The following is a 17837-nucleotide window of genomic DNA, read 5'->3' as shown; positions in this document are numbered from 1 at the left end:
TTCAGATTGAAGGGGCAAGTAATTTCACTTTCAGGGAAGTGTAGTGTCAGACTAAGGGATGGAGGCTACTGGGTTTCTGTAGTGTGTGAAATAGGGTGTCAGGAATATAGAGAAGAAACCTAACCGGTTTGCTTAGGTTGTTCCTCTGGCTGATTTTGCCTCCAGTGGATGTGATAAGAAAGATTTTATAAAGGGAAATACCAAAATATACATAGGTTGCAGAGATGGTGACTGAATGGAAATGAGAATAAACAGAGGAGAGAAGGAGAAAATTCTTAAGCTTGTCAAAATGCATTATCAATACATAAATACTGCATAGTATAAATACAAATTGTGGTGTCATGTGCCAGTGTAGATCAAACCACATGAGTTTCAGATTCTAGTGAAAAAGCTCACTATTTTGACCTTTCTAATATTTTTGGAACAGCTTTGATGTCAAGTGAAAGTCACTCAGTCATGTTCGACTCTTTGTGACCCCATGGACTCCATGGAATTTTCCAGGCCAGGATACTGGAGTAGGTGAAAGTGAAAGAAAGTGAAGTTGCTCAGTCGTGTCTGACTCTTTGTGACCCTGTGGACTGTAGCTCACCAGGCTCCTCCGTCCATGGGATTCTCCAGTCAAGAGTACTGGAGTGGGTTGCCTTTCCCTTCTCCAGGGGATCTTCCCAATCCAGGGATTGAACCCAGGTCTCCTGCATTGCAGGTGGATTCTTTACCAGCTGAGCCACAAGGAAAGCCCAAGAATACTGGAGTGGATAGCCTATCCGTTCTCCAGCAGATCTTCCCAACCCAGGAATCCACTGGGGTCTCCTGCACTGCAGGCAGATTCTTTACCAACTCAGCCATCAGGGAAGAACAGCTTTAAGGGGTTTTAAATATATATATACATTTTTTAATGCAAATGCATTTATGTAATGCATGTTTATCTGTTTGTGAAAGAAGAGGGAAAAATAAGGTGAAAAGAGAAAGAGAGAAATAACTAGGATACTTTTCCCTTCTTCCATTCAGACTAAAGCCCTAGGAATATAAAAACTGAAGAAGAGAGGAACTATTTCCTGAGTAGTCCACAAGCAAAGGACTTTCAACCATCAAATGAAGTTAGCGATTCCTGTTCTCTCTGCAGTAAGCCAAGAGATCAACAATAATGTTGGAAAATACTTTCTCCAACTTTGAATGCATTTGTTAAGCCATTGCCTGAGTTGAATTTCCTTGAGATGTTCATGGAACTCTGTCAAGATGTGCCAGAAGGAGCAGCAAGACTGTGCTTTTCCATGGCACCTGTACAGTGAATTGAAACATTTCTGTGAGATTTCGAGAACTATCATATCAGTAGGGGGAATCCACAGAGCTTCTGCGTTAAGACATTGTATTCAGTAATTAAGCATTTCTTCCAAATTCTACCATACTGCTTTCATTTAGGCACCCTCCTTCTTGTGGAAGGCATAGGGATGTGCAGACAAAATGTGGATGCCACATCAAAATGGTAGTGATCATGGCCAGGAGGCCTTTCAGATTATGTGTATGAATAAAAGCTGCTTTTCAAAAACCAAGCTTCTCCCCCTTTCCCATTGATGTGCTGCCCTAGATTGAGAGTGGAAACATTTTGTTTTCTGTTGCTGAAATTGTGGGATTCTTGTGGGGCAGGAAAAGTGAGCATTGGGGTTATACTGTATGAAATGGTGCCTTGGGTTTGACCAGTTCCACTCAAATTTAAGTCTTTGTTTCTGAGAAATTCCTGATTATTCAGAAGCAGTGCCTTACTCTGGGTTTTGAAACACATTCTATAATCATTTAATTTATTCTAGGAACAAGAACCTTGTTGGCAAAGAGAATGGGTGGTCACCATAAGTGGGGCACAGTGGTGCCAAATATGGCAGCAGAAGAAAGTCTGGGGCTTCAGAACTCAATACTGAGGTAAGATTTTTCCCAAGGATCAAGTGATGTAGCAATTAATATTCAGCTATATCTTTATAAAATAGCTTATCCTGTTTTCATTTTCTTTCCCACCTCACTAATCCTCAGAGTGTAAAATCTCAGGTCTTTTTGTTGTTACTCTTGCATTTTCCCCCTGTAATGCATGTTCTCTAAGCACCTATTAACCAGGTTATTCAAATGTATTCTATTTTCCAAATCCAGGGTCACAAAGTCTGCTGAGCTAATGCAATAGATCCTTTTCTCACCTATAAACCTCTGATCTGGGACCATCTCCCATTATTGCCACTGCACTTTCTCAAACCTGTGAATCTTCCCATTTCTCCCCTTCTCAAAATCTTCCAATGGGTTTAACTTGTCTTCAGTTGCAAATCTAGTTCTTTGGGAGGTGAAGGAGGCTTTTGCATAATCTGCTTACTAACAAATTTAAGCCTTGCCATTTCCTTGATTGCACAAGAAACCACACAGCACTCAGGTTTGTGAAATTCTTCAGACAAGCTTTGCTATGTTTTTAGCCTCTTGCTATTAGTAATGTTGCCCTCCCACTTGTCTTCTAGATACAGTCAACTTCATATTGGTGTCCCTGCCACTGGTTTCCCGTAAAATTACCCTTTCTCAAATTTCATCTGAAAACTAAAGTTTCAATTTAAATGTTTAAGTAAAGGAAGACTTTTTTGATGCTACACAGATAATCTGTCATATATTCCCATGGAATAGTGCTCAGCTTATAACTCCCTTGTAGCAATTACTATGCATGTTTTAATTATATGTAGTCCTATATGTAACCCTCTAGACTTCATGAGTTTGTTTTAATCTCTCTCATTTTTAACACTTTAATTTTTTAGTGGGCTTTCATCTTTGCTTACATATTGCTATTCATCATTTAATTACTTTAATAAGTTCACTGTATAGTATAAATATTTCTCTCCTGAAATTCTTTCATGGGGACCCATGGAGACTGATTCTTCATGTATTTTGTAATTATGTTTTTATTTTAAGTTCATTTGCAGCAGGGAATAACATTCAGTCTTTTTGGAAGATGTGTCTTTCCAAGGAGGCTTAGCATTTGCTTTCACTGGGTACTCTAGGTACCACTGACATGGAAATATCCTTGTGCTTGTTTCGTGGCTTGAGATGAATGAATTAGCTCATGTATCAATAGGTGTTTTTAGATAAGTACTATGAGATCAATTATGTTTCTTCATTGTGAGTTAATTCCAACTCCAAATCTCTCTAAGAGCAAAATTGAAGTTAACAATTCTCAGGGGAGATTTTTTTTTTTTTTTAACCCAGTTCATAGGCCAAAAGAATAAAGGTTATTAATTTATCTTTCCTGATGTTTAATAGATTTTCTTCAATTCATCCTTTTACTAATCCCTGAAGTATATAATCTCAGTTACCTTCCTGGTACTGAAACCGAGCAGGACCCTGTGTGGTTTCTGGGTAGAGAAGTCCTCTGTTTCTTGTTTATTGGGAATTGGCTTCAGTTTTCATGACTTTCTCTGAGTTTCAAAGAGCAGGTTCAAACAGTTGCTTAAACAGGGAAGGGAGAAGATGCCGAGATAAGGGAGAAGCAGTTAAGAAACAATAGCTCAGCCTTGGGACAGGACCCTGGTTCCACCTCGAGGGATGCACATAATATCTTTGAGTTCTTCTGAAGAATTAAATTCCCCTAAAATTGGAAGATGCTAACTACTTGATATTATAAAGTTAAAAAATAAGATAAAATAAAAAAATAAAATAAAATTGCTAATAAAATTTATGATCCAGTTTTCACAAAAAAAAAAAAAAAGAAAGAAAGAAAGAAACACTCTTCAGAGAAGATCAGGAGACCACCTAAGGCCAGATTGAAGGAACTACAGAAGCTCATTAGGAGAATACAGGCCCTGAACACACCATGATCCTTATCAACAATCCCATCCTTGAACCACTGCTACAAACCTTCTTACCAGATTCTTCTAGGTTGGGACATAGTTTTTAAAGGGCATGAGTCTGCTCTATCCTCTCCTTGGCAAAGCAATAAAGCTGTTCTTTCCTACTACACCTAAAACTCTGTATCTGAGACTCAATTTGGTACCTGTGCACAGAGGCTGAATTTTGGACATCAGTATCCTCAGATTCTTGTATTTTTGTCCCTATATTGTGTAGATTCACTAAGTCCCTAGTAATAGGTCATGCAACTGTATGCAATGGGACCATTGAAATGTATGCTTTATATAGCAAATCAAGAATGCTATATCTAGCAAAACTGTCCCTCTAAAATAAGAGATAAATTAAGACAATTTCAGGTTTACTAATTCCTCTACCAGTTCCAATCTACTATTAACTCACTTTGGAGAATTTTTAATTTTAGTTGTGTTTTTCAACTTCTAAATTTCCACTTGGTTCTTTTTAAATATTCTATTTCTTTATTGTTATTTGCTATTTGATACATTGTCATCTGCCTACAATGCAGATGACCCAGTTTCAATCCCTGTGTTGGGAAGATCTCCTGGAGGAGGGCATGGTAACCCACTCCAGTATTATTGCCTGGAGAATTCCATGGACGGAGAAGCCTGGCAGATGACTGTCCATACAGTCCATAGGGTCACAAAGAGTCAGACATGACTGAGCGACAAACACAGTCACTTTCTTTAACGATGGATTCCTTTGAACATATTTATAATGACTACCTTGAAATCTTTATTTGTTAAGTCTAACATCTGCTTGTTTTCAGTATTTTCAGGTGTCTGCTTTGGGGGGTGTATTGATGACACTTCTATTTCTTTGCACATCTGTTAATTTTTATAGTATGTAAAAAGTTAGATCATATATTGTAGCAATTCTGGGTATTAATTCCCCACCACAGGCTTGATATTGCTTTGATTGTTAATTTGATTAGCGATTGACTAGATTACTTTAGTAAAGCCTATTTCATCCCCTCCACTCCACACCCCTAGTATAAAGCATTTAACCTAGCTCCTCAGGGGATACAGTTTCTGATATGCCCAAGAGCACCCTGGAATGACATGGCTTTGGTCTTGATCTTTGTTTCCTTCCCTGGTCACATCCAGTTGTCAAAATTCAATAACTGCTCACTGTTTCTCTTGTTTTCAGTGATGTCTGAGAGAGAGTATCTCAGTTGTTACAGGAACTTGTCCAATCAAATTTTATTTTTTTCAGTGGGACAGTTCCCAAGGTTAGTATTTGAGATTTATTCTTATCCCAGGAGGGCTCCTTCCAGCTGTCTCTTTCCCAGTTCTCTTTGGCAAACTAGCCAGCCTACAGTTTAACCTGTATCTCCAATGAGTCTACCAAAATCCTCCCAATTGTACAACTTCCACTGTATTTGAAAGCTTCCTCAGGTTGAAACTTCATGCTCTGCTGCAATTGAAGTCAGTTCCATTTGAGAAGAAATTCAGAGAAATCAAGATAGAACATTTACAATCTTCAAAGACATAGGATGTTGGTGCTCTTTTCCTGTCATGATTATTTAAAAAATGTAAACTTCTTATGTTCCATGGTAAAAATTTCCTCTTTGTGTATATTTTATTTATTAAACATATATTTTGATAAAGGTTTTTAAGTCTCAGGCACTGTTCAATGTGCTTGAAGAATTCTAACTTGCTTAAACTTTATGCAGCCTACGAGGTGTATAAAAAGATGAATGTAGTAGAGGTTGAACACAGGAATTCTGACTTCAAAGGCCCAACTTTTATTCACTACACTATACATATTATATATACACATAGCAATGCAAACTATATGGTAATAAGGTGATGCAGAAGTTGATAACAGCTTTTATAGAATCAACTCTGTAAAATGTCATGGTTCAGACACAGACTCAGCTAGTACATACCAACTTGAGCCTCCCTGGTCCCATTTGTGAAATATCAAGAAAATCACCTAATCACATTGTAAGTCAGAGAAGGCAATGGCACCCCACTCCAGTACTTTTGCCTGGAAAATCCCATGGATGGAGGAGCCTCGTAGGCTGCAGTCCATGGGGTCGCTAAGAGTCAGACATGACTGAGCGACTTTACTTTCACTTTTCACTTTCATGCATTGGAGAAGGAAATGGCAACCCACTCCAGTGTTCTTACCTGGAGAATCCCAGGGATGGGGGAGCCTCATGGGCTGCTGTCTATGGGGCTGCACAGAGTCAGACACTACTGAAGTGACTTAGCAACAGCAGCAGCATGTTGTAAGTGTTAAGTGTTAGTCACTCAGTCATGCCCAACTCTTTGCGACTTCATGGACTGCAGCCCACCAGGTTCCTCTGTCTATGAGATTTTCCAGGCAAGGATACTGGACTGGGTTGCCATTTCCTTCTCCAGGGGATCTTCCCAACCCAGGGACCAACCCAGGTCTCCTGCACTGCAGGCACATTCTTTACTGACTGAGCTACAAGGGAAGCCCAATCATGGCATAGAATCAATTAAATGAGATCATGTGGATGAAGTCCCTGATAAGAACCTGGCTTATATTATCAATCATCTTACTTTGAGAGTATTTTGAGAGTATTTTGCTATTAATTTTTATTTGTTCTTTATAGACAGTCCTATAAATATAAAAGTAATTTTATAAAAATTAAAAAGTAATTTTAAGAAAAGATAAAAAGTAATTTATCTTTTTCTATTTGCAACAACTTAAGGAAGATCAAACCCTGATTAAAGAATAAAGCTAAAGATAAAAACATCTCCTTAAAATGCCAAAGTCATTGCACATCTAATTTTGTTTACAACACATCACTGAAACAGGAATAAGCTTTATGGAACAATGACATAATATTTACATATTGCAGAGCTTCCCTGCTGGCTCAGTGGTAAAGAATCCACCTGCCAATGGAGGAAACATGGGTTTGATCCCTGGCCCAGGAAGATCCCACATTCTACAGAGCAACTAAACCTATGGGTCACAACTACTAAACCTGTGCTCTGCTGCTGCTAAGTCGCTTCAGTCGTGTCCGACTCTGTATGACACCATAGATGGCAGCCTACCAGGCTCCTCCGTCCATGGGATTTTCCAGGCAAGAGTACTGGAGTGGGTGGCCATTGCCTTCTCCAAAGCCTGTGCTCTAGAGCCTGGCAACGGCAGCTACTGAAGCCTGCACACTTAGAGCCCATGCTGTGCAACAACTGAAGCTACTACAATGAGAAGCCTGAGCACTGCAATGAAAAGTAGATCCTGCTCCCCACAACTAGAGAAAAGCTTGTGCAGTAGTGAAGACCCAGCACAGCCAATAAATAAATAAACATATTAAAAAATTAAATATTGCAAAGAAAAAGGGAGATTTCTGGTATTGATAGATAAGGCCTGGAATGAAAGATCTCTGCACTATAGTTGTCTATATTATCCTGTCACTTCCTAGTAATCTGTATCCTTATCTCTAAAACACTTGGAGATCTAGTTTGGGTTTTTTAAATCAGTAGTTCTTAAAGGGTGGGCTGTGGACTAGCAGCTTCATCATCACTTGAGAACTTGTTTGTAACACAAGCCTGCTAAGGTGGAAACGTCAGGGGGTAGGGCTGAGTAATCTCTTTTAATAAAGCTTTCAGGTGGTTATGATGAAATCCACTGTTTGAGAAACACTGTTTTATGCAATTACCATTGCTACCACCGGGAAGAGCTCTTTATTCATGGATTTTTGCACAAGAACCCTGTGTGGGGCCACCTTTGAATCAAGTGCTCACTTGTGGTCACAAGAATGCCCTAGTGCTGCATTGGTCAACAGTAAGCTGATTCAACATTGCCAGAATCCCACCATAAACAATTTTTTTCTGAAAGAAAAAGATTTTTCTTCCAGTCCAAAGGATGTAGAAGGTGACCATCATCCTCCACTCTGTAGATTCCAGACACATTAGCTCTCTTTAGTTTCTTGTTTGCTACTGCCCTTGGCCTTTGTCCAGCCTGTTCCCTGTGCCTGAAATTTTTTCTCATTCTCTTTATCTAGTTAAAAGTAACTTTTCCTTCTGATCTCAACTTCAATATCAGTTCCTTGAGTGTGGCAATTTTTGAGCCAGAGATTGAAGCTAAGTTCTTTCTTTTCTTCCTTCCTTCTACCCATCTATCCTTCTTTCTTTTGTTTCATTGTTCATAGAATGATTTCATTTTGCATTCATCATACTTTCATTTATGGGATAGTTGGACTCATCTGTGTTCCTTAGGAGACTGCTGTCTCCATTAGGACTAAGAGTGAACCTGCTTTTGTTCACAAATGCATCCATAATTGGGACATTCAACAAATGTATAGAGATTTTAAAATTAAAGACAAAGTACAAGTTTATTAATATTTTGTGTTATTTAGTAGTCAATTCATGTCCATGAATTGTTGTCTTCCCTGGTGGCTCAGACGGTAAAGCGTCTGTCTACAATGCAGGAAGACCCAGATTTGATCCCTGGGTTGGGAAGATTCCCTGGAGAAGGAAATGGCAATCCACTCCAGGACTATGGCCTGGAAAATCCCATGGACAGAGGAGCCTGGTATGCTACAGCCCATGGGGTCACAAAAAGTCAGACACGACTGAGTGGTTTCACTTCACTCACTTTCATGTCTGTGAAGAAATACCATTTGGTTTCTGATTATTTAATTCGACAAATTTTTATTGAGTACTTGTTATATAGCACACATTCCTTTAGTGCTAGAGATGGAGCAGTGAGATAAACAGACAAAATGCTAGCTCTCAGGGAGCTTACATTCTAATTTCTGTCAAAGGCCCATAAGTAAAGCTATGAAGTGAGGTTGCTGAAAATTCCACTTTTAACTTCTATAACAGAATTTTAAAAATCTGAATTACAATTAAATTATGTTGAAGAAAATACATTTAGTATAATTAAAGAGAATATGTGGGACTACATAAATTGAGATAGTTATTAAATTTGAAATATCTTGTTAAAAATTATTCTGAAACAAACAAGAGGACTTCATCTCCACTTACCTTCCCAAATAAAAAACAAATCCTTAAATAATAACAAAAGCTTCAGTGAAAAATATATATTTGTATTTCAAACATAAAGTTTTAATTGAAAATACAATAACTTATATGCAGAGTACATCATGAGAAATGCTGGGCTGGAGGAAGCACAAGCTGGAATCGAGATTGCTGGGAGAAATATCAATAACCTCAGATATGCAGATGACACCACCCTTATGGCAGGAAATGAAGAGAACTAAAGAGCCTCTTGATGAAAGTGAAAGAGGAGAGTGAAAAAGTTGGCTTAAAGTCAACATTCAGAAAACTAAGATTATGGCATCTGGTCTCATCACTTCATGGCAAATAGATGGGGAAACAGTGGAATCAGTGGGAAACTTTATTTTTCTGGGCTCCAAAATCACAGCAGATGATGATTGCAGCCATGAAATTAAAAACGCTTACTCCTTGGAAGGAAAGTTATGACCAATCTAGATAGCATATTCAAAAGCAGAGACATTACTTTGTCAACAAAGGTCCATCTAGTCAAGGATATGGTTTTTCCAGTAGACATGTATGGATATGAGAGTTGGACTATAAAGAAAGCTGAGCACAGAATTGATGCTTTTGAACTCTGGTGTTGGAGAAGACCCTTGAGAGTCCTTTGGACTTCAAGGGGATCCAACCAGTCCATCCTAAAGGAGATCAGTCCAGGGTGTTCATTGGAAGGACTGATGCTGAAGCTGAAACTCCAATACTTTGGCCACCTGATGAGAAAAGCTGACTCCTTGGAAAAGACCCTGATGCTGGAAAAGATTGAGGGCAGGAGGAGAAGGGGATGATGGAGAATGAGATGGTTGGATAGCATCACCAACTCAATGGACATGGGTTTTGGTGGACTCTGGGAGTTGGTGATGGACAGGGAGGCCTGGCGTGCTGCGGTCCATGGGGTTGCAAAGGGTCGGAGACAGCTGAGCGACTGAAATGAACTGAACTGAATTGACAATAATTTTATTTCTTAGTAATGAAATGCTAATGATATACTTTTAGAAGTGTAATTTAAAACAAATGGGGAAAGTCTGTGATTTGTTTGGGGAAGTATATTTTTAAAAGGAATTAGCTGAAAGAAATTTTGAAGAAATGAAAAGAGATAGGAGAGGAAACTTGCAGATTTTGCTGACAAATGCACATGTGCATAATTTACATTATCAAATGCATTACCTTCAATTCTGGAGCAGAATAATTAATGTCTGTAGAAACTGCCTACTCTGATATTGGCTGATTCAGCCCTACTTCAGATGTTTATGTATTGTCCTCCATGGCCAGAATCAGAGGTAAAGAAGAAACTGCTGGAGGAATATTAGATCCATTGTTTTCTAGAGTTGTAACTTAAAGTGTTGGTAACTTTCCTATGTTTGGTCAGGCTTGATTATTCCTACATCTATGTAGCAGCTGCCCACAGCTCCTAATGAGAGGCAGACAGAGAAGTGCAACTGGGCCTCCTTTATTAGTTGGATCTTCTTGCACCTAATTTGCATTTCTCCCCTCCTTTTTCCCTCTGTTTGGAAGTGGCTTATTGTTCTTAATTAATATGGTGTCCTATTGTTACCAACCAAAAGGAATTCTCCAAATCAAGGAGTAACTCCTCCTTCATGAAAATTAAAGAATTAAAGATTTAAAGATGATTTAATCTTTCCTAAGTGAGGAACATTTTTAGCTTCTTAAACAGGTCACACTGGAGAATTGGTACTGTTGATTTGTCACTCATTGTTAACTAAGTCAGATACACTAAAGAAAGGAAAACAGAAGAGGGAAGGAAGGAAGGAAGGAGGGAGGAGGGGAAGAAAGTGGGAAAGAGGGTGAGGGAAGGAAATGAAGAAGAAAGAAAGGAGAGAAAGAGAGAGAGAAGGTGGGGAACCTCGGACCACACCCCTATGTCAGTCCAAGCCCTTTTGTAAGCTTTAATGTGATCTCTCCTCTTACTGTAACTCCTTTTTTTTTTTTTCTTTTTATACAAATAAAAACCTGGCATGTCTTTGAAGTCTTAACTGCATCAAAGACTTGCTCCCATTAATTTTAAATTACTCTCCTAAAAGTCTGTCTACAGTAAGCAGTTCATGAAAAGGATGCCCTGTTTTGCTGTCCCCTGGGTTCTCAAAGCAGAACCTCTTAATTGATCTTCCTGCATTTTTTTTTTCATCAAATAATAGTGAACAAAAAAATGTCTTTTATCTTGTAAAATAGCCACACTCTTGAAGATTCTTGAGGCAGACAGCACTGAAGAAACACCTCTGGCTCATACTCTGAGGTTCTGGATTTAGAACTGAACTAGAAATTGAGGAACTGAATTACACTTGAAGCCAGTAAAGTCCTGACTTTTGATTGGTTTCCATGGCATTCAGAGAGACAATGAAATATTTTCGGCCATAAACTGGCATTTTTAGGGCATTTAAAAAATGTTATGTTGTAACAGAAGGAAATTAAGTATATAATGAATTGATTAAACAGATCTGTTTGTTTCACATTTTTATGTTCTTTCTGTACAAAATGTCCATATCTGTATTTATCACTATTTAATCATTTTTATATCAAGAAGTTTTCCCTGTATCTTAATTTTATTCTCCCTTCAACATGTCTTGTATCCTTGGGTAGATAAAAGTAGTGGACCAGTGGCTACCTAAAAACAACTCATCAAATAGTAGATGGCTAGTATTAAGTAACCTACTAAATTTGTCTTCTAAACAAAAATTATTCAATAGCTTTTAAACATGAGGCTTTTGCACATAAAAATAAACTCAGGGAAACAATTGTAAAAAAAAAAAAAAAATCCCCAGATTTGTGGTATTCTATCAAAATGATTATCTAAAAATATAAATCAATTTAGTCTTTAGAAGACAGCCAATTAAGCTGCATTATTTGCTCTAATTTTTAATTTAGCAAATTAATACTGTTAAAAAATTTGGTTGCCTAACAAGTTGAAGAGATTAAATTGTTTTTTTTTTTTACATCTATAATTTTAAAATGTATAGCCTCAATTGTTTCATTCATTTTCAGAATACAAAATTAAGCAAGTGATGCCAGCTATAAGGACATTACATCTAATGTCTCCTCTGTGTTGATACTTGACAAAATTATGGGAATAAGAAGTCTAACAGAATAATATGTTTTTATTGTGTTGTTATTGATAACCAAGAATTTCATGGTAAGCAAAATTTATTTCATACTATGAGAGCAGCTTGTCTATACCAAACTGAGAATAGCTACTAAATATCTTTAAACAAGGATTGTAAAAGAAAATTACAGCTAGTGCAGGGTAGCATGTGGCTTCCTTGCTGACAACTGCCAAGAGAATAGCTATCCAAATAACTGATTTAGACATATGATTTATCACCGATGGGGTCCCCTCCCCTAATATTCAAGTATTTATGGCTCTATCCAACAAAACATTTTTAGTCTTCTTTATGTCAAATCTGAAAGTAAATCTCTCCTGGTATTATCTAACCTTGGTGATAGTTTATAATGTCACCCAAGAGGTTACCATGTAAGTACTTGGAAAGAAAACATAGTCTTTTGAAATTGACAAATATCTTGGAGGTCATTTTGTTCAACTGCCTCATTTTAGAGACACTAAAAATGAGGACCAGAGAGGTTGATGACTTTCTCAAAGACACCAAATTTAAACATAAATAGATGAAGAATAGTGCTTGGCTAAGGCTGGAAACTGAGAGTCAGCCACTGAATAACAGAAACAAGCTTGGATAATAGAACAATTGGAATTCAGAGGAAATCTGATCCCAGGAACAGCAAGAGAACAAGAAGCAAAGCAATGAATTGGCTTAACAAATATTGTCAGCAAGATCCTATGGGTGTACCTGTTAGCATTGTGCAGTGATTTGGTTCATTTTTATGGTCCATGTGTTAGTCCCATTGGAATGATTCTGCTGACTTTAAACCAGCCATAGAAGAGCCAAGAGCAGTGCCAGCTTTCCTGATATGGGTTTTAAATGTGGTCCTTTCCCCCCCCAGCCAGCTATTGATATCTTTCATCCCACAGCAAAGTTTTTTGCTGTCCTCCACCCTATTCACTGACACAAAGCTATGAAGATGATTGATTAGGAACAATAGAGCTTAGGCACCCGTAGATTCAATGGAAAATCCCACTGAAAATGTGTATGTATATCTAACAGAGGAAATTTAGCGTACTAGTTAAAAGTATAGGATGTGGGGACAGAGTATCAGGATTCAAATCCAACTCTGTTCCTAGCAGTTTGACCTTGCACAAGTTATTTTCTATGCTTTGGTTCCTTAAATTCATCTATAAATTTGAAGTAAGAAATAATAAGATTGTGATGAGTATCAGTGCCAAATGAGATACCACATATAAATCAAATAATGCTAGGTACAAAGTAAACAACACCATGATATTTAAGGTATTACAATGAAATTTGTCTCTCCATACATTTAGAAAGAGCTTTTTTTTATTAATTTATTTTTATTGAAAGATAATTGCTTTACAGAATTTTATTGTTTTCTGTCAAACCTCAACATGAATCAGCCATAGATATGCATATATCCCCTCCCTTTTGAACCTCCCTCCCAGCTCCCTCCCTCTTAGAAAGAACTTATATTTTTTAACTGTATTTTTTGTAGAAAAAATTAACCTATTCATTTAGTGTTACATAAAGTATGAAGAGACTTCACAAAATTTGGAGAGATAGACAACTTACAAAAGAGGATTTGCATAAATTGAATTTTGCTTAATAATGCAAATCAAACAAATTCAAATATAAACTTTTAGACTGTTAAAATAATGCAATGAGTCATCTTGGGTCCAAATATGAAAGGATTTGGTTTTATGATTCTAATATTTGTATGAAACCAAAAGAGACTCTGAATAGCTAAAGCAAATTTAAGAAAGAAGAAAAAAACAGAAGGCATAATACGTCCTGATTTCAAACTATACTGCAAAGCTATATTCAGAAAAATGGTATGATACCAGCACTAAAACAAGCACAAAGATCAATGGGGCAGATTAGAAAGGTCAGAAAAAAAACCTGCGCATATATGGTCAATCAGTTTATGAAAGGAGCCAAGAGCATACAGTGGGGAAGACACAATCTCTTCAATAACTGGTGTTAGGAAAACTGGACAGCTCTGTGCAAAAGAATGAAACTGGACCACTTTCTTATAGCATACATAAAAATTAACCCAAAATGGATTTAAGACTTAAATGTATGACCTAATACCATAAAACTCTAGGAAGAAAACATAAGTAGTCTTCTTTTAGACATTGTCTTAGAAATATTTTTTCAATCTTTCTCCTCAGACAAGGAAAACAAAAATAAAAATAAAAAAGTAGACTACATCAAACTAAAAAGCTTTTGCACAGTGAAGGAAACCATCACCAAACAAAAAGGCAATCTACTGAATGAGAAAAGATATTTGGAAATGCTATATTTGATGTGTCAATACCCAAAACATATAAAGAACTCACACAAGTCAATACTTGTGTGAGTATACAGACAAAGAATGTAGTCCAATTGAAGAATACTCAGAGGATCTGAACAGTTTCCCAAGAAAGATATATAGATGGGCAGCAAACACATGAGAAGATGCTCAAGATCACTAATCATCAGAAAGAGCAAACCAAGACCATAATTAGGTATGATTTCACAATGGTTATTATCAGAAAGATGATAATAAACAAGTGTTGGCAAGGGTGTGGAGAAAACGGAACTCCTGCGCACTGTTGGTGGGAACGTAAGTTGGTGCAGCCACTGTGGAAAAGAGTATGGAGATTCTTTGAAAAGTTAAAAATAGAACTACCATACAATCTGGTAATTCCACTTCTGGGTAGTTATCCAAAGAAAATGAAAACACTAATTTGAAAAGACATATGCAAATATATCTGATGCTGAAGCTGAAACTCCAATACTTTGGCCACCTGATGCAAAGAACTGACTCATTGGAAAAGACCCTGATACTGAGAAAGATTGAAGGCAAGAGGAGAAGGGGACAACAGAGGATGAGATGGTTGGATGGCATCACCGACTCAATGGACATGAGTTTGAGCAAGGTCTGGGAGTTGGTGATGGACAGGGAAGCCTGGTGTCCTGCAGTCCATGGCGTTGCAAAGAGTTGGACATGACTGAGCAACTGAACTGAACTGATGCAAATATACATTTATTGCAGCATTATTTACAATATCCAAGATATGGATGCATCCTAAGTGTTCACTGATAGATGAATAAATAGAAATGTGAAATATATGCAGTGGAATGTTATTCAGCTATGAAGAAGACATGGATGGACCTAGAGAGTATTATGGTAAGTGAACTAAATCAGATAGGGTATGATTTCATACTGTATACTTTAACTTATATGTGGAATATATTTAAAAAAGTAGAACAGAAACAAAGTTACATATTCATAGATACAAAGACATAATTGGTGATTACCATCAGGGAGAATGGTGGGGAGCTAGGTAAAAGTTGGGTGAAATAGGTGAAGGGGATTAAAAGGGAAAAATAATTAGTTGGGGATATAATGTACAGCATGAAGAATATTGTCAATAATTCAATAACTTTGTATAGTAATTGATAGTTACTAGACTTATCTTGGTGATTAATACATAATTGTATATAAAATTTTAATCACCATATTGTACACCTAAAACATGTAATGTATGCCAACTGTACTGCAATCAAAAAATAATTACAAAAAATAACACAGGCAGCTCTCTAGGGAATTATGTTGAGTGGGGAAAAGTCAGTCTCAAAAATGTTATATACCTTCTGATTCCATTTATATAACATTCTTGAAATAACACAATTATAGAGATGGAAAACAAATTAGTGGTTTCTAAAGGTTAGGGAGGGAGGTGACTATAGGTGTATAATAGTAGCAGGAAGGATCTTTGTGTTAATGGAATAGCTCTGTATCTTGATTGTGATGGTGGTTACACAAATCTACACGTGATGCAATTGGGTGGAACTAAACACATACAAATCAGTCAATCCTAAAGTAAATCAACCCTGAATATTCATAGGAAGGACTTTTGCTGAAGCTGAAGCTCCAATACTTTGGCCATGATGCCAAGATCTGACTCATTGCAAAAAACCCTAATGCTGGAAAGGATTGAGAGCAAGAGGAGAAGGGGGCATCAGAGGATAAGATGGTTGGATAGCATCTCTGACTCAATGGACATGAGTTTGAGCAAACTCATGGAGATAGTAAAGGACAGGGAAGCCTGGTGTGCTGCAGTTCACGGGACCACAAAGAGTCAGACACGACTTAGCAACTTAATAACAACAGAAAACGCATACACACACATGCAAATGTATGAATAAAAGTTTGTGAAAATTTGCACGGGCAAAAAGGTATGATCATGAATGAATAAAATAAAATCTCAAAATACCACATATAGTATTATTTCAAATAATGTTAAAATAGCAAAATTAATATTTAATGTTATATATCAAATTGATTTAAAATATTTTTTTAAAAATTTATGAATGTGATAATTATAAAAAAGCAGGATGTGCATGCATGCTCAATTGTGTCCAACTCTTCATGATTCTATGGACTGTAGCCAGGTTCCTCTGTCCATTGGATTTCCTAGACAAGAATACTGAAATGGGTTGCCATTTCCTTCTCCAGGGGATCTTTCTTATCAAGGATGGAATCCACATCTTTTGTGTCTGGTACACTGACAGGTGGATTTGTCACCACCTGTCACCACTTTTGGGGGCTTTTGGAAGCCTCCAAATCAGTATAGTAGTTACTTAAGCAAGAGGAGGATGAGTTTGTGTAATGGAGAAAGGATAAATGGGAAGCATGGGTTCAGAAGTGTCCCAAAGGTTGAATGTGTACTTATACACTGTGTCCATTTGCTTTTGTACTGTAGTTTTACTTTTCAGAAAAAAAATAAAATAAACAACTAAACTTGAGGCAAGCGTATGTAAATTGCCATAGTTTCCAGAGACTATAATGCCTTGCTGGAAAAGCTAATAAATGAGACCTGATTCAACCTGCATATCAAACATCCATCTTAGCAACAAATGCCTGATTCCATGGGCAATTTGTAGACAGGAAGCATATCGCAAATTGGTCAGTTCAGTTCAGTCACTCAGCTGTGTCTGACTCTTTCTGACCCTATGGACTGCAGAATATCAGGCCTACCTGTCCATCACCAACTCCTGGAGCTTGCTCAAACTCATGTTCATTGAGTTGATGATGCCATCCAACCATCACAACCTCTGTCATCCCCTTCTCCTCCTGCCTTCAATCTTTCCAAGCATCAGGGTCTGTTCTTCACATCAGGTGGCCAAAGTATTTTGGAGCTTCAGCTTTAGCATCAGTCCTTCCAGTGAATATTCAGGGTTGATTTCCCTTAGGATTGCAGATATGTCTGAAAAGTTTAATGGAGATGGCAATATTTCAATACCAAATGAGGAATGAAATGTATCAGAACCATGGTGTCTATGAAGTGGAATGATATATGAAACATTTCATCATCCTCATCATGTCTTACTAAAATAATTATCTGCCTTTTAAAAATTAAGCAGTTAACTTGGAAGCCATACTTCAACTTGTAGCCTTAAAGTAATAGAAACCAAGGGAATAATGATATAAAATATACTTAATGATGAGTCAAAAGTGAAACTGGTTTGGCAAATCTATCTCATTTCAGTGGCCAATAAAGTTACAATGAAAACTGAAACCAACTACACTAACATGTAACTGAAGGTCAGTTTTTCTTTTTTTTTTTTTTTCCCAAGATATCTATTTTATTTTATTTTTTTTATTCTTCCAATTTTATTTTATTTTTAAACTTTACATAATTGTATTAGTTTTGCCAAATATCAAAATGAATCCGCCACAGGTATACATGTGTTCCCCATCCCGAACCCTCCTCCCTCCTCCCTCCCCATACCATCCCTCTGGGCCGTCCCAGTGCACCAGCCCCAAGCATCCAGCATCATGCATCGAACCTGGACTGGCAACTCGTTTCCT

Source organism: Bos indicus x Bos taurus, chromosome 13 (assembly GCF_003369695.1).
Source record: "Bos indicus x Bos taurus breed Angus x Brahman F1 hybrid chromosome 13, Bos_hybrid_MaternalHap_v2.0, whole genome shotgun sequence".
NCBI classification, from domain to species: Eukaryota; Metazoa; Chordata; class Mammalia; order Artiodactyla; family Bovidae; genus Bos; species Bos indicus x Bos taurus.
The sequence above is the reverse complement of the archived record's forward strand: the minus strand, read 5'-3'. Positions refer to the sequence as shown.